This window comes from Eulemur rufifrons, chromosome 15, assembly GCF_041146395.1.
Source record: "Eulemur rufifrons isolate Redbay chromosome 15, OSU_ERuf_1, whole genome shotgun sequence".
Classification (NCBI taxonomy): Eukaryota; Metazoa; Chordata; class Mammalia; order Primates; family Lemuridae; genus Eulemur; species Eulemur rufifrons.
The window spans coordinates 51925203-51944214 of NC_090997.1; positions in this window are offsets into that span (position 1 = coordinate 51925203).

The window sequence follows — 19012 nt, forward strand, 5'->3', positions numbered from 1 at the left end:
TGAAAATAAATGAGACATCTACCAGACTCCCATGTAGGCCCCAACATATTCAAGTTCTAGAGTGAGAAACACAAATTGGACAATGATTTTGTTTTTTTTCCCCGTTTCTTTAACTTCTGTTTTGCCTATATTTATTATTTCTTTTGAGTTATGAATTATCATATTTGAGCATCTCTGTTATTTTCATTCACCAAAAAGAAAGAACTAGAAACTTGGGTTATCATAAGACCATGGTGAAAGATGAAATTCTTGACATATTGACATAGCTAAGTTAACCTGGACTGAACAGTTATTATGTGCCAGGCACTATACAAAAATGCTGCACGTCATTTCATCTTCATATCATTCTACAAAGCAGATATGATCCTTAAAACATACAAAGCTGAGAAATAAATTAGAAGTGGGTCCACCAGAATTCTGTGCTCTGTGCATCTCAAAGGCTTTCTACAAACAGGGCTGCAAGGAATGGTAGCCACGTGCATTGCACATATCTCTGCTGCTCATGCGCATGCTCCGTTGTCACACTGGATTTCAAAACACAAGTTCAAAGATAAAGTTATGAAGAATTTCAGTATGGCAACAGCAGAGTATTAAACCAAGTGTAGGACCTTTCTAAGAGCAGGGCCTTTTGGGACTGCACAGGTCATACGCTGCTGAATCTGTCCCTATGTTTAACCCAACCCAATTGGAGGTCAAATTCAACATTTTTAGATTATCAAATAATCATTTTTTGCTTATAACAGAAATAGTGTTTCTCACCATTCCCCTCAGTTAAAAAATGCAATGCACGGGCCGGGCGCGGTGGCTCACGCCTGTAATCCTAGCACTCTGGGAGGCCGAGGTGGGCGGATCGTTTGAGCTCAGGAGTTCGAGACCGGCCTGAGCAAGAGCAAGACCCCATCTCTACTAAAAATAGAAAGAAATTATTTGGACAGCTAAAAATATATATAGAAAAAATTAGCTGGGCATGGTGGCGCATGCCTGTAGTCCCAGCTACTCGGGAGGCTGAGACAGGAGGATCGCTTGAGCTCAGGAGTTTGAGGTTGCTGTGAGCTAGGCTGACGCCACGGCACTCACTCTAGCCTGGGCAACAGAGTGAGACTCTGTCTCAAAAAAAAAAAAAAAAAAAAAGCAATGCACGTTCTGATTTGTGGCTTAGTGATACAGTCATGAGCAACTGCTATCCTCATTATCTAACCCAGGGCTTTTGAAGTTGTTTCAATAGGAAGAGTTTTTCCCTCCCTATCCATCACCAACTGATATTTTTGTAAAACACAAAGCCACACACTTGGATATATTGCTTTTGTCAAATTGCTATAAAAGTATCTAAATGCCTAACTACTCTTTCTGAACTAATCTCAATGGGACATGGAAATAAATAGTTTGCATACCACACTTTGAGTAGCACTGATCTCAGGGACATCCCATAATTGCATGTTAATAGTGAAGATGATTTTTTTATGTTATTCCCCAGTAAGGAACTGATAAAAAGGATTATCTCAGAGTCTTTTAATTTATTTAGGGATGGTGGAGGGATACATAGCTGTCATATCTCTTTTGTGTTTTTACCCTATGAAATAGTAATTAAAGGATTTTTAAAAAATGGATTCTTCATAATATAGGTACTGTTACATGACTAACTTGAAATATTTTTAAAACAATAATAAAATAATAGTAAAATTAATTCACTGAAAATTTTCAAATCAGTCTTATATATAAAATACATGATTTTTCTTTTGATTAGAATTCTAATGTGGAAGAACAAACATCCAGACTCATTGAATGTCTCTAGAAAGGGACTAACAGTTTCCCAGAATCCTTTGGGAAGTGGATGGATTGGGAACGGTTACTAAAAAGAACTGTAAAGTCTGGCCACCATGGTCACTCTTTCTTCTGTAATATTTATTCTCTAGAGTTCCCTGCTGGTTATTCCCTTATTCTTTTACCCTTGAACTTCTTGGAAAACACTTCACAAGGTTCCAAGTGTTTAGCAATTACTGTTATTCATTAAGCACAATTTCTTTCCCTCGACTCCCAATTGGTTACGTGAAGACAGAAACAAAAAGAAAAGCAGACAGCCTTTCATGTACACCCCAACCTGGCCAGGTTGTGACAGAAAGAAAACAGGATCAGGAAGGAGATCAGAGGATTTTCCAGTAGAACCAACTTGACTCCACTGGGGTCACTCAGATATCATATGTCTGAAAGATGTTGGGGAGATGACTGCATTATACTTAAAATGAAAGGTTTTTGGGTTTTTGCTCTTTTTAATACTTAAGATACTTCTTCAAACATCAAGAAAAAATCTCTGAAAAAGAAAATACTGTCAACTTTTCTTCATAAAGGTGATGTGAAAAGAGGACTAGAGGACAAGTTAGTATTTAATAAGGTCAAAAAAAAAATCCAAAGTCTTGAAAATAATATTGTATCTTTACCTTACTGTTCTCTTCACTCAATCACCACCCAGCCAATCATACCCCAAAGCCCAACTAGCACTGAAAATATATCAAAAGTAAAGTAATTTTTAAATTCTTTCGAATTTAATTAGCAAGGCTTTTTTCTGACCATACATAGGTCCAAAAGATGTCAACATTAGTCTTAAATTCACATGTCTACAAATTAATTTATTTTATAAGATACATTAAAGCAATGCATTTTTAAATACCGTTTGGTCATTTCAGTTACTTTTATAACTTAGAAACTTTAAAACTATTGTATCCAAAATATTGTTAGAACTATGACTACATTAAATGGAAGAAGAAAGTCTTCCTATTCTCTTGTGGGAAAAAAACAGAGAAAATCTTGAGGCATTCAAACTGAGGAAAATGAATTTGTTAACAGACACATTTAAATAAAGAACCATAGCAGTGCTAGCCAAAATATCACGTGTTACATATTTATTATCAATTTTGTAAGATTCTACTGGAAAATTATTCAGTATTTGATTGGGTACACCAGTAGCATAAATTGTCCCTGATATTTATTTATTTATGGTATTAAATTATGGTTCTAGGGAAATTGTGAAGATGTATTATCTGTAAACATAATATGGTATGCGATATAAAATTGATGAATCAAACAAATCAGGCTTATTTCTAATTTTTAGATATACGTAATAATGCTACATAAAGCACGGGCTATCATAAGGTATCACAATATAATGTTGCTGCAGATGAGTGAGGTACCCATGAGACTAAATCTTTAGGTGTTTGAGGGTCAACTTCACCAAGTGATCATAGTTCTTAAGGACTTTTTGGTTTGCAGGTCTTGTCCTTATTTGGCATGATTAGCAGACAGACTCATCCACTCATTCAATGGATCTATTCTACTTTAGTAAACGCTTACTCTGGACTGAGTATTGTACTCAGTGCTGGAGTTACAACAAATATGAAAGAGATAGATATGGTGTTGGCCCTTATGGACCATACAGTCTAGCTGTTGTTTACAGCTTACCAGATACCATAAACCAAGACCAAGTCCATACATTAGTGTATAATGTCAGGTGTGTTCTCACAGAATTCATTCATTCACTCATTTATGTATTCTGTCAAAAATTTGAAACTACTATGATCCAGACACTCTGCTAGAACTTCAGACTAAAAGGATAAAGGAAAAATCCTTCTTCTTTTAAAGGATTTATACTCTAAATAAAAATAAAAACAAAAACAAACCCCGCAACTATCAGCATTATAAATCAAAGGTGTATAATGCAATACAATTATCATAATGCATTACAGCAAATAAATTCAAAGGTGAAACAACTCAATATACCTGAAGTTAAGAATTTAGGCAGAAATAGTGATATTGGCACATGGAAGTGCCCCGCCCACATACTGCCCTGTGATCTTATGCAGCATGCTGATCTTGTGTTTCAATGTTTCCTGTGTCTGAAAGAAGGCAAAGGAGAGCCATATGGTTTAAAAGTGAAGATTAAATGAGATAAGAGATAAGGTACTTATAAGAGTACCTAATACATGGTACATCCTAAATAAATATTAGTTATCATTAATTTCATTCTTATCCATTCTGATTTTGTGTTTGTGTTTCCCTTTTCTTCATTACATTTTCAAGTGTTCTTTAAATTCCTTTTTAGTGTGTGAAAAAATCATGCACCCTGATTTAGTAATCAAACATATTATTTTATATTTCCTAATTCATTCAATTCTGCTCTTATATTTTAGTTTTTCTTATAATTGATTTATAAATTATAAGTGATCTGCTTAATGCATTAACTTATTTTCATTCTTACTTAGTAATGCAAATATTTAATGTCACAGATTTACCTTTGAATATAGCTTTAGTTATATTGTATAATTTTGATGTGCAGTATAATTATGTTCATTAATTTATAAATAGATGTAACTAAACTTAATTTTTTCTTTGACTGCATAACTAACGATAATGATTTAAATCTCTAGTTAATGGCTTTTTAGGATTTGTTTTCTTTCTTGTTTTCCTGGCTAGAAGACGTATTCATTAATTTCTAATTTTAATGTATTTTGGTAAAAGATTATAGCATGTGCAATTTCTGCTTTTATAATTTAGATTTTCTTTATGATGTGGTCTGTTTTCAATTACACAAACTATAGATATTTGACAAAAAGTTATATGACATAAAGTTTAGTATACCATTATTATATTTCTACTATAATTTATTTGTCACTTTAGTATCAAAATATCAAAACAGTATCTGAAATAGTATGTTGAAATATTGAATTTTAGTTCTATCTCTATTTGGCTTAAGACCTACTTTTTAAAAAATAATTTCTATTTTAGATATGTCGATTCTCTGCTAGTGCTTGAAGTTTCCAGCCTGTGGTATCTTCATTACATATTGCCTTTTTTCTAAATAGAATGATAATTTGTGTCTCATTTAATGCTTTTTGCCTTGGAACCTGTCTTGTCAGAGACTAAAATAATGATAAATATCTGCTTTAAACTCCTCAATTACTTGCAAATCCTAACTCACATTGGGTGGGTGTAGGAAAGGATAAATAGAATGTGGTTACCCTCTATGTCAAAATCATATATTTGAGATCTAGAAACATTGTTTTTCTTTTGCCAAGGGTATTAAAATGGCAGGTGGAGAGTTAGCACTAGAGCTTAAACACTTGTAATCCTAGCACTTTAAGACAGAAAGGCTGGAGGATTGCTTGAGGCCAGGAGTTCAAGACCAGCTTGAGCAAGAGTGAGGCATGTCTCTACAAAAAATAGAAAAATTAGCAGATGTGGTGGCAGTTTCCTGTAGTTGCAGCTACTCAGGAGGCTGAGGCAGGAGGATCGCTTGAGCCCAGGAATTTGTTTTTTTTTTTTTTTTTTTTTTATTTCAACATATTACAGGGGTACAAATGTTTAGGTTACGTATATTGCTCTTGCCCCACCTGAGTCAGAGCTTCAAGCGTGTCCATCCCCTAGAAGTTTGAAGTTGCATTGAGCTTTGTCAAGACCACTGCACTGCAGCCTGGGTGACAGAGCGAGACCCTGTCTCACAAAACAAACAAAAAAATGCATTCATGCTTTTAGCTTGCTTTTATTGTTTATATAACTTAGATTAAACAGTTCTTGATCAGTAAAAAGTGCAGAGTGAGTTAACAGGACCTTTTTTCATGACTATCACTAACTGAATTCTCAGGGTATTACTAGCAGAGAAGAAAACACAACCTTAATGCAAGCAAATATATCTAATGTCTAAAAATCGAGGCTATTTTAATTGATCATCTATTAAATAACTACTGAATACAATAATTATATCTTATATAATTATAATATAAGACAGTTCTCACCTTATTATGGTTAAATTTATGATTTTCTGACTTTGTGGTGGTATGAAAGCAATATGCATTAGTATTCAGTAGGTTACGTGAGACAGTTAGCACTTCATAATAAAATAGACTTTGTGTTAGATGACTTTGCCCAACTGTAGGCTAATGTATATGTTCTGAGCATGTTTAAGGTAGGGCAGGCTAAGCAAGCTCTGATGTGTGGTATGTTAGGTGTATTAAATACTTTTTTTTTTTTTTTTTTGAGACAGAGTCTCACTCTGTTGCCCAGGCTAGAGTGAGTGCCGTGGCGTCAGCCTAGCTCACAGCAACCTCAAACTCCTGAGCTCAAGCGATCCTCCTGTCTCAGCCTCCCGAGTAGCTGGGACTACAGGCATGCACCACCATGCCCGGCTAATTTTTTCTATATATATTTTTAGCTGTCCATATAATTTCTTTCTATTTTTAGTAGAGATGAGGTCTCGCTCTTGCTCAGGCTGGTCTCGAACTCCTGAGCTCAAACGATCCGCCCACCTCGGCCTCCCAGAGTGCTAGGATTACAGGCGTGAGCCACCGCACCCGGCCCTAAATACATTTTTGATTCACAATATTTTCAATTTATTATGGGTTCATCAGGACATAATCACATCGTAAATTAAGCATTTATACATAAAATTCTTGATTGTACATAGAAATAATGATAAAAAAGAGCTTGTCTATATGAAAACAATTATATTTCATTTTTTACTATAAATATTTTATTTTTCTCATGCTTAAAAAGTTATAAAAGTAGTAAAATATTACAGTTTGAGTATCTACTTTTTTCATTTTGTATCTAACATTAGGAAATGCTAAAGAGTGGTAAATCAGATCATTCTGGAAGGCAGAGGGAGAAGAGAAAGCTCTAATAAACCAGATACTTCAAACATATTCCCTGAATAATAAACAGAAAGAAAAATAGAAACTGAATTGCTAAGGCACTTAACATTACCACTTCTAAGAAACTCAGCAGTAATAATGGACATAATTTATGTTTGTTGATTTTATAGACTTATTTTTTAAAAGTTCTAAATTGATATCTCTCCACTCCCTAAAACTGGGTTAAAACCTATTGCTACCAAATGCTGAATTGCAGGAATTCTTTGCTACAATTTTTGCTACAGAAAATTACTGTAAGCACAGGATGAACAGTAATATTATACATGTGAAGCTTTTGTTGGAGAAAGCAGAATAAGAAACATCAAGAGAGGCAATGACACTCTGGATAAGTCAAATGTATTAAGCAGTCTGGGTAGGACTCACACAAAAGTGAGGCTTCCTTACATTTCATGCTGTCTGTAGGAAAGCTGTCATTTGAGTACATGACATTGAACTGTGGGAGAGGAAATCCTTAGGAAAGAGAGAAAGAAAACAAAAACTATGTCTACAAATACTAGTAACTAAAAGTAAGAAAAAGTATAATAAATGTCTAAAGTAAAGATATCATCTTCCCCACTTTCTATATAGGGACTTACAGACTATATAAGAGCCTTAATCCCATTCATTAAGGAGGAAGGAGACTTCTGGTCTAATAACCTTTCAATACTGTCTCATTGGCAACACCTGAATTTTGGAGGGGACACATCACATTCAAATCTGTGTCTCTTCTCTGAAAGACCATGTTTGTCTCTCCACATTCCCACTCTAATTCTACACTTGTCTCAGTTCTGCAGGCACCTTTTTCTCCTCCATTCCCTCGATCTCCTTTCTTTTTTAGTGCAACTTAAGGTCTTTCTAGCTACCAGTGAAACCCCACCTGGGTGGCTCTAGGGGGCATGTAGATGGGAAGGGGAAGGAGGAGGAAAGCAGGAGAGACAGTTCCCAAAGCAAAAGTACTCTGCCTCTGTCAACTATTCAATGTCCTGCCCCTCTTTCTTCACCAATAGAATCAAGAAGTTGAACTACTTTCTCATCTAAACACAAACCAGTAACCACAGGGTTCAATGTTGTAATGAGAAAGAAAAAGCAAACCGTTTTTCATTTTTTCCTAACTGGTTTATGCACTTCACAAAATGAGAAAGACTAATGAACAGTGCAAGTGCTTGACACAGAAAATATTCATGAGGTTTGGAGTCTTTTCAGATGCCTTGGGAAAATTTGATACCTAAATGATCTAACATAAAACTAAATTTTGAAGTAACTGTTAAAGCTATTTATATATACTAGACAGTTTTCTCAAGATTTGTCTTTTTTGTCTCTCAGACTCTAACTAGAGCTCCATCCTCAAGTTTTAATTCACACATGTGGATAAGCCTCCAGCCTCTCTAAATATTTTTAAAATCTGTAAATTAAAGACATTTAAAAGGAAGACACATGATCTCATCTGGACTGCTGCTTGATCTTGTTTGAGATTCTTCAGTGCTCTACTTTTTATAACAGGTCAATAGCAGACGGGCTGTAACTGATCTTGTTATTTCAGAGCTGGAAACACAAGGCACTTTGCATTGGGTGCTGTTCTATTCTGTTATGCTATTCCCGTTTGTCAGTAGGTAGAAACTTTTCCCATTCCCCAGAAGGCAGTACCTTCTGTGAATAGTTGCTTTAGACAAGCATTCATTGTTCAGAGGGTTTGATTCCTCACTGAGCAAAAGCTACAGCATTATAAAGATGCCAGTTTAATTTTTTTTAAGCTTGAATTTTTTAAAGCTAGAAAGGAACCCTCACTGTTGAGGCAGTCATGAAAGAAAACCTCTTTTCACAACCCCTGGAACAAGTGGATGAAGAGAGTAAGAGTAAAAGTGCAAAGACTGGGAACCTGGCTTTTTTCCAAAAAGGAAAAAAAAAAAAAAAGGCCCACAGAAAAACCCAGCAAAAGCCATAGTTACAGGAAGTAATTGAACACTTTGGAAATGCCTTGAAGACCTAATGTAATGCAGTAGAACTTTTTTAAATGAATAAAAGCTAAATGTATAATAATTCCACAGAAGAAAATATAAATGAAAGTTTGAAGTACTAAGTAATGAATTTATAAATGTTTAATGCAGTGAGACCAAGCAGTACCACCTTTTGGTAATGTGTGTTAAACATTAGCAATGTTGTTACTTGGAAGGGACAAATTAAAAACCTGGCAAAGGTTTACCTCTTCTTATTTCGTATCTTGTATGCTTTGCCTGTTTTATGATGATGATATTATGTATATTGATTATTCTTGTTCAGTAGAATTTTGTACATTCACAAACTGAATTTTTAACTGTAGGAAAAAAGATAAAACAATTAGACTTAACTAAAAATTTTTCATTCTTTCATATTGTAACTAATGATACTTTAAATGATCTCATGTATCATTTAAGAATAACAGTAATGGCAGTTGCATTAACCTGGAAAATGTAGAAATAGATTTTAGCTCTGTTAATAGAACACGAAACATTAGTTTTTAATATCTTGCTACATGTAGTATTTTTAAATAAGAAGGCATGGAGAAAATTGATATTTGAAGAACTCTGATATAAAAACAAATCTGTGTAGAGGACAGTGGAAGTTGAGATCTAAAGTGGAAAAGGTCCCTAAAGGGTGATCACTCTAAAGGAGAATGTGTTTTCTTCTAAATGGAGTATAAGATGTTATGTATTTAGTACACAGGATCAAGTGCATATAGTCCGTCCCTAAATATCCCAATGGTTTGTGCTCGTTTTCTCTAGACTTATTACTCTATCTTGATTTGTGGTGATGCCATCTTCAGGAAGTCAGAGAATAATGTTAATCCACCCTAGTGGGGGCACACCTGCACATGCACACACCAGCAGGCTAATATTGTTTTACTTAGGAGCAGTGATTTTACTCTGGACCATGTATGTGCTTCAGAAAGATGATAGTTACCTAGCACATAGGTATCTAAAGAGGAGCAATAACTGATATGTATGGTGGTGGTTCACAGAATTCTGAATCAGAAAAAAATAATAATAACAGAATCTTAGAGTTGGAGGGGGTTTAAAAAACCATCTAAACCAACTGTCCATCTCATTACATCATTCTTTACTCTGAGGCTCATTTCTGATGGTGCTACCTTGGAAGATAACTAATTTCTAGTGCTTGTTTTGAATTTAGTTTGTGGAATTATTTCCTGGCTTACCCTGTAATATACTGCTCTAGTACTGAAAAATTTTACCTCTTTTTTTTTCAATGAAGATGATCTTCTTTTGTGAGTCATATCCAGTCTCTGAAAACAGTTCCTAAATTGGAGTCACTAAAATAATCCATGTCATGGCAGTGTGGTTGGAGTAGGCCAGGAATGGGGAAACTTTTCATGTTGGAAGGCCACATTAATTTTGCTGTAATCAAATAAGGTTGCATTCAAGAAACTTCAATTGGATATACTTCAAAATGTACATTATTTTATAAAAGATCTAACTACTATGTACTTAATAATTTCAAAAATGAAAGCTATTAGCTAATTTTAAAGTTCACTAAACTTTTAGTGACTTTGTTGTGTCTGCTTTTTTGTTGGAAAGCATTTGAATATTTGCCTGAAGCATGAAGGTCCCCAGCTGCAGCTGATTCTCTAGGTGGGTATCAGTCACTTTTGACCTTAAGGTCATTTTGGTTTGGGTTAGGTAGAAGAATTAGATTCACAGCAGTAAGTTGTTGAAAAGCAAGAAAGCATTTTTTGGGCATGCTGCCAAAGACATGGGTAGTCTACTGCATGTTTTCATATTTCAATTGGATCTTTCTTAACATCAAACAATGACTTTAAAATCTCATCTACTGAGAACTCAATCAATTCTATCTGTAGTTCCTTAAGTGCTTTGATGATGTCAGCTAGATGAGGCTGAAATGCTAATTTGAGTATGATGTCATCATTCTCAAAGTCAGTGAATCTTTCATTGTATTCTCCAATTAATCTATAACAGCTGTGCTTTCTTCAAATGATTTGCATAGATCATCTAGTTCATCAGTGACCTTTGCTAACTGGGGAAAACGTGCATCTGAAATTTCCTATTGAAGAAGTGTTTTGAAAAAAAAAGATAGCTTTTCTATAAATGCTTGGATTTTTTGCCACATATCATATATAACTGAGTTTTATATTGCAAAGAAATATTCAAGTCATTTTGATTTGACGTGATATCACACAGAAATGCTGCATTCCTATAGAAATCTTCTTTCAATAAATCACATTGCTGGTTCTGTTCTTCATAAAATTTAACTACCTGTTCTTGCAAAGGTAAAATTTTGGCTAACACCTGTCCTTGCAATAGCCAATACACTAGAATGATAAGGCAAATCCACACTGAATAGCTCATTATTCAATTTTAGCATGTTACAAAACTGATGATGCCATGTTGCATTTGCAGGAATATAGTTAACAATACTTATAACTTGTTGCAACGTGTCACTTAATAGCTTTAGCACAGAGATTTTGCTGATGCAAGATACAGTGAAAAGAAATGAGAGCATCTGGATCTGTTAATACCTTTTTTTAATCTGTGCAATACACCCTTCATGTTTTCCTGTCATGGAAGGTGCACCATCTATACATATACTCTAAGTTTACCAAATTCAATCCAACTTCATGACATTTATCTAGAGAGTTGTTGAAGATATCTATTCCCCATGTTTGTCTGCAAGAGTGCCCAAAGCAAGTAATTCTGAATGAAGTATAAAACCTACACTGAATCAGTAGTATCAGTTGATTCATCCAAAGCAATTAAATGATATATATTTTACTTTTGAAGTATTGCATGAAGTTGTTCTGTTAAGTTGAAGACTGATTCATGCTGCCAATCAGTATGGCTCTCCTTGAAAGAGGCAGTCGCTTGTTCTTTGAAACGTTATCAGCATCTAAGCATCCTACAACTTTGACAATGCATTTTTTCACAATTTCTACATCACTGAATGGTTTCCCTTTTTTCTGAGTATATAAGCTACCTTGTAAGTTGCTTCAGTGGCATTATTTCCAGGTCTTATTGCTGTTTGAAAGAATTGTCTTTGCTTTTGCTTTTCATCTTTTAATTTCTAGAATAAAACCTTTCACATCTCTCCCTCTAATTTAAAATATTTGTGGTCCTTATGAGTGTTATAATGCTGATAGGCATTGAATTTCCTTAATGTTGATATTGCAGTATTACAAAGCAAGTAAATCATCTTATCTTTACCAGAAACAGGATAATATTGCAATTCTCAATCTTCATTAAAAAAATCCATTTTTGTCCTTCAGTGTTCTCTTAGTCTTCTTTGACATGATGAGCTGTTGAGCAGACAGAATTAAAAAATACTGTCAAGCTGTGCAGTTATTCACAAATTCCACTTCAAACAGAAACACAGTGCACTGTTGTCAAAAGCTGATAACAGACTGCCAAACTCAACTTCCATAAACTCTCTCCAACCAGCCTCATGTGGTAGTGCTGCCAGTCAGGTGGGGAAAGGTAAAACTAAATCATGAGTGTAGCAGCCATCAATTTAGCCCTTATGGGGCTAAATTACTAATGTCCTAATTGTGCCAGTCAATCTGGAAGGATTATTTCTTTGAAAATTATTTTATTCTTTATTTTAAAATATTAAAGATGAACAAAAATGTATTAATAAAAGTAAAAGGATTTGTTCTGTAAAACTTGTATTCAGTCAAAAGCTGTACTTAGGACCTAGAAGGCCACATGTGGCCTTAAGGCTGCAGGTTCCCCACCCCTGGAGTAGGCTTATCAAGGTGAATATTCTGGATAGTGTTTCAATACTCATTTTATGTCCTGTATCTTTATAATCACATGTTGAATGTAATTTTAGTACTACAAAAGATACATAAAAACACACTGTATCTATTATTTTCATACAACAATAGACTAGTTTCTTTATTAGTAGATGTCATTTTATGAAAGTGGCATCTGACAAAATTTCATCTTGCTCTCAATTATCTAAACATAAGAGATGATCCTGACTGAATTAAAACTCTCTGTTTAGTGTCAAATTGAACAGATGCAACCTCATTTATGAAGGGTCTTCCCTTGGAAATAAACTCTTTAATTCAATAACTGTCTAATCCCAAAATATACCACAGAATATGAACACCTAGTTAAATTCATTTCAAGTACCAACGAATCTTTCAGTAATAACATTTACATACTAATTTAAATTTAATTATACAACATAAAACATTAGGACCATTAAATACAGAATGATTATTTTGAATTGTGAAGTGCTTCTAAAATCATTAACATATTAATATATTTTGAAATAATGATTTAGCCATTTAAGTAAACTCATCATTTTATTCATATTGAAGTTTATCTGGAAGCTACAGTGTACTTAACATCTACAGAAACGTTACTACCAGAACATTTACTGCACTTAAAGAATGGAATTCAATGAATAAAAATGACTTTTTATAACACTGAAACAGAGATTTTAAGAAAGTAAATATGTTGCTATTTTATTTTGTGTTGCTTTGTTTTGGCAAAAATGTTACAAATGGCCAAACACATAGGTGTGTCATAACACATTAAAATATATTTTAAATTTCAATGGGCATTAAAAGTAAAGTTCACTAGTAATTTCATGGAATTTTATCATGGATTTATAGGAATAGGAGAGAACATATAATTTTTTTCTATGTCATTTTAGAATTTTCCTATTATAGTACATTAATGTTAATCTACTTTATAATGGTGTCATTGAAGCAGATTCTATAATACAGATCATTCTAGTATTTAACCACATCTCCTGTTAAGAACGATTTTGTCATCTATTAGTCTTTAAACCTCTCAAGACACTTCTTAAGCTCTGTTCTCTTTGGAGATGAATAAATTCTAATAATCATACCATATATTATTATCTTAAAATCATTAAGTCTTCTCTTTTGTAGATATTTTTAGCATTCCTGGTTTTATGTGGGTCTAGTTTTACAAGCACTTTCATTCTTTGTATTGCTTTCCATTTCGTATTTGCCTTTACCAAAAAAGCATCAAACTGTTTCTTAGCACCTTACAATTATGCAAACTCTTGTGAAATTTTTAATGCTTTAGATATATTTTTTCTGATTTTATTTTTTTAAACTAGTTTCCACTATGATTCTAAGATCTTTTCTTTCTTATACTTGTGTCACTTCCTATCTAAGCCTTATATTCCTGTTTTTCATTCTAGTGATGTGTAGCTGCTCTACATTGTTGATAGTATTTATATTGTAATCGTTTCCTCTCAGGCATTGGTTATCTAATCGCATTTAATCATCAGCAAACTTAAAAAACTCTTAGCCTCCCTGTTTTATTAGAGGCATTATCCCAAAATGCTCCTTTCCAGCAGACTAAAGAGAAAAAGTGAATTAATGCCACTGGTTGAGTTACAGAAAACAGAATCATCATTGTGTATCTAGCAGCCACAGACATCATTCTTTTCTACTTGACTCATACTTTGGAATTCAATTTCATCTTAATCATTCCCATGGAGTGGCTGAATTAACTTAATAATTCAATTTATAACTGTACCATACTTATATAATAGTATTCAAAGTGACTTCAGTTAAACTATTGCTTTTAAAACTGAGGAGAAAGGAGTTAAAGTAGCTGGTCTGTAACCTTTCACTGCCTTTGTGAGGAAACAGACATGCGGATGTTGCTGGGAGGGGCAGAGAGGGAAGCAGAGAATTCAGTATAATCTCCTGGTAAAAAGATGATGACTGTTCTGTATCCCCCATAATAATAAGATCAAAAAAAAAAAAAAAGATGATGACTGGATGTTCTGGTAAATGAGCTAATGGTATTGCAAGAAAAAGAGACCTTATCTATGGAATGTTCTTGGCAGGATGTTCCTAGTTTAGGATTACTTATGGCAAATAAACCCAGAATCTGTGGATTTATGGAATGTGAGAAATATGTAAGCTTGCTGACTATCTGGGGTATCAAGTGTAGTTGTTTACTAGCCTAAATGGCCAACATCTGTTTGGGACAATTAAAGACAATGAAGCATTTCAGGGTCATGAATGGATGAAGTTACTGGATCCAGTGGGTATACAAAGTGGGGAGCAATAAGTTTTACCTTTGGAGAGAGGATTTGGAAGAGGATCCTGAAGATGCCATCTGTACCCTGTACACAAATCAGTTGCACCAAAGTACCTCAGCCAATTTCATGGTGAGTAGGACATAAAAAAGGTGAAGAGGCCAGGTGTGGAGGCTCACACCTGTAATTCCAGCACTTTGGGAGGCTGAGGCAGGAGGACCACTAGAGACCAGGAGTTCAAGGCCAGCCTGAGCAATACAGCAAGAGTCTTTTCTCTACAAAAAGTAGAGAAATTGGCTGGGCATGGTGGCACACAACTGTAGTCCCTGCTACTTGGGAACTGAGGCAGGAGGATAGCTTGAGCTCAGGAGTTTGATGTTTCAGTGAGCTATGATGATGCCACTACACTCTAGCCCAGACAACAGAGTGAGACCCTATAGCAAACAAAACAAAACAAAACAAAACAAAAAGTGAAGAGGCATTCAAGCTAGAAAGTAACTCATGGGAAAAAAAAATCTCTATCATTAAACCAAAAAATGAAGTAAAATTCTTTCTGTTATTTAAACTCACTGGAAAAGCTTCAAAATGAGACTAAAGGTATGAATTTGAATGTTTGAACTAGCAAACTCTTGGTTACATTATTAGGGTTACCACATATCTGTATCCATTTACAACTTATTAATACAATGGCACAGTTGCTGCCAAAGTGTGCAGGAAATTTTGTGTAAGGGATCCAGAAATACTGGCATTGGGGTAGAATAATTTACTCATTTTCATTAGCTCAATGTTAACGCCTAATGAAGTTGCTTATTCACACTAGCTGTCTGTCATAGGGAACTCATCCTACACCACATTAGTGATGTTATTATCCTAGCATTTAACCTATAGTCTCATATTTCCATGAGAAACTAGCTATCTATGAACAGAGTACTGAGACACAGTCTGTCTTATGGGGAGGAGTGCTGAATGGAAGTCACAGAGAGCGTAGTACTGGACCATGTGGACAGTGATGTGTTTCCTTTGAGCATCAATCACACTATACCAGCAATACCCAAATAGGATGTGACTGACAGCAAGCAAAGAAAAAAATGAGAGGGCTGATGACATCATGAAAAAAGTAGCTCTTAGCAGAGTCTTCTCATTCCCTATGAGAGAAGTTGGCGTAAGACCTCCACTTTGAAGTAACTTTTCTTTGGCTCCGAACACACACAGTGTTCTACATTCCAAAAAATACATATATAAAAGCAGCTGTAATATATAAAATAACTAGATGTTGAATAAGTTTTATTTATTCTTTTCTCTTGGTTTACTTGTGACCAAGGTCCTACCCAAACCATTTTCACCTTTACCTTTCACTTGTGACACACACACACACAAACACACACCCCCACCCACCCACTTCATCCCTTGCCCATCTCAGTCTGCCTGAGATATTCTAAAAATGAATGTCTAGGAAATCCCACTATTGAGAAAGCTGGTGTTCTAGCCAAAGCAATCAAAGGATTATTTTATGTGTATGAAGAAATATTATAATGTAGAACAGTATTTCTCAAAATATGCTCTTAGATCAGATACATCAGAATCCCCTAAACTATAAAAATGTAGATTCCTTGGCTTCCCTCCAGATTTGGGGTAGGGATCAAGAAATCTATATTTTTACCAAATCTTCTTTGTGACTTCTAAGAACAATGATTAATAGAAAGAACACTGGATTAAGTACTTCTGGAAGAGTTACTCGTGTCATGTGGCTGCTTTTCTTTTCTTTCTATCTGAGTAGAATTGGACAAGTTATAAAATGGCCTTAGTTTTCTCATCTGTAAAATGAGGCAATTAAACTGGCCATGGAGGGGTAGTCCAGGTGTAATTAGTACAATTTGTTGTCTAGTTGTTCAGTGTATTTTTAAATGAATTATCCATACACACAATGCTCTCTTAGAGGATTTGCCTTGCAATTCTTCATGTCCTTGTATTCTCTGAGATGCCTCTGATAGCCACAGGAGCAATGACACTTGGGGAAAAAAATGTGTTTAGTGAGAAGAATGCCAATGGTTACAAATTCCTGGCAACTTGCTCAGTTCTCTAAGTAATTGCCTGTGGGGCTACTTCATCTAATACAATAGGACGTGATCAGTATATTGATGAGCAAAAAATTGTTGCATCTCTTTTAGCTACAAGTCTATGAACTTTCTCAGGAATTTATACGCAGTTTAAAGGAATTTGAATTAAAAAATTGTTACTATTTACTTTGCTTTTCATAACATTTCTCCATAGAAGATATCTATGTAAATAACAGCCACAAAACTGCTATATGTCTATTATTTTTTAATTTTAGTTATAAGCCATATGCCTAAAATTATTTATTTGAAAGTTTGGCCTCATATGTCATAAATTAGAAAATTGATAGGAAATTCTCAGTGAGAATACTTAACAATTATGAGCTGCAAGATAACAGAAAGGAATAGATTGTTGTCACAAGATCATGGCTGCTGACCGTAAGATAAATGTCAGAGCAAAGTCATTGCAAAGTCTGGCCATTTATCAAGCAACTGTTCTAGTTCAAAAGTTTTATTTTTCTTATCCTAGCTAATCTATGATTTAGATGCTGTCATTTCACCTGCCAGGTATTTGTACAACTAAATGACTTGGGTCATAGCCACAATAGTTAGAGTTACATAAACTTGATTTTTGAGTGATTATTGTGTTTAGTCTAAGAAAAATCTTATAGTAAAAAATTAAGAAAGTTAATTGATTTGGCTTATTTTTTGTTTCTTTTTCTTTTTACTTAGAATTTTTTAATGACCTCATCTATTCTTGAAAGTGATTTAGTGTGGTTCACATTAAAATGCACATTTAATAAATCAGTAAAGTAGAAATTTAAAAAGCTAGAACTAAGGGGAATTATGCTGAAAGTTATTTTAATGTAAGCATAATGACATTAACAAGTATACTGATTGCTCTACACATCTTACTCCCTGACAGAGTGGCTTATTGAACCACAAGTGTGATATTATCATGTGATACTGACAGATCTATTGTCATCAGTAGCCATTTATACCCATCACCACTCATAAATAACTGTAAAAACATAGGCCACTGCCCTCCTAATTTAACATGTTCTTCCACATTCCAACCATGATGGTGAATTTGGAATTCACTTAACTTTTTAAAACAACAGGACCCATAGACCAGCTTCCTCAAATGGAGAGCAAACCCCCAGTAATTAGTATGCTAATAAAGTATATGGGATCTTTGTATAACTTATACATATATAAGCAGATATACTTTATTTACAGAACTACTTGAGAATAGCATTACTTGGATAGATGCAGTAAAGATTTTCTTCGTTCTCCTCTATAAATATTCAGAGAAGCCAAGTATCTTCCAGAATCCTGTCTAGTCTCTGGATTTTGCACAATTCTTCTCTTTCAGTTGTGGGAGAAGCTGAACCAAAAAAAAAAAAAAAAAAATGGATATCATGGATCCTAAAATATGGTTACCTAAAAGCTTTATAGTCCTTCTTTTCTCTCTTGCTTCCTTTGTTCATTCATGTGTCTAATCAAAACATATTGAATAGTTGCCATGTGTTGGATATTGTATATTGTTAAGGTAAAAAAATAATAGATGAACAAGGCATGATCTCTCCATTGAGGAATTCCTAGATTAATGCATATGGATGTATATGAGTGTATATATATTAATATACATATATGTAAACACACGTACACATGCATGTTTAGGTAAGGATAAGTATTAAGTATTAAATAGTTCAGTACAACTGGGAACATATGTTTGAGGTACGGTTGAGGGACAAGTGGGGAATGTCTGGAAATGTAATACAGCTTTAGAACATAAAGGATCTTGAGCACTTCGCTAAGGAGTTCAAATTTTGTCCTATAGGGAAGAGAAGTCATGGAAAGACTTTTAAACACAGGAATGGCTGAGTCTTACATGATCATATTGGAGACATCATGAAAGCATAAAATATTGGAAGTGGGAAGTCTTTGCTACACTTTAAGTAAGACTTGGTGGTTGCTTGAAAAAGCAAGGGGGTAGTAGAGGTGATGAGAAGGGCATTGACTATGTGGGAGACTATATTAACAGTTCTTGGTAAATTATTTAGGGATATAAAAGGAAAAAATGACTCAAGAATGACTCTGATGTTTTTAGCTTGGAAGTATAGAACCGTGGTTAAAAAAAAAAAAAAAACTTTGTGGTGAGACTATAAAGCTGGTTTTTATCACCTTTTATCAGTGTGTTCCTAGGCGATTTGCTCAAATTCTTTGTGTCTAAATGTT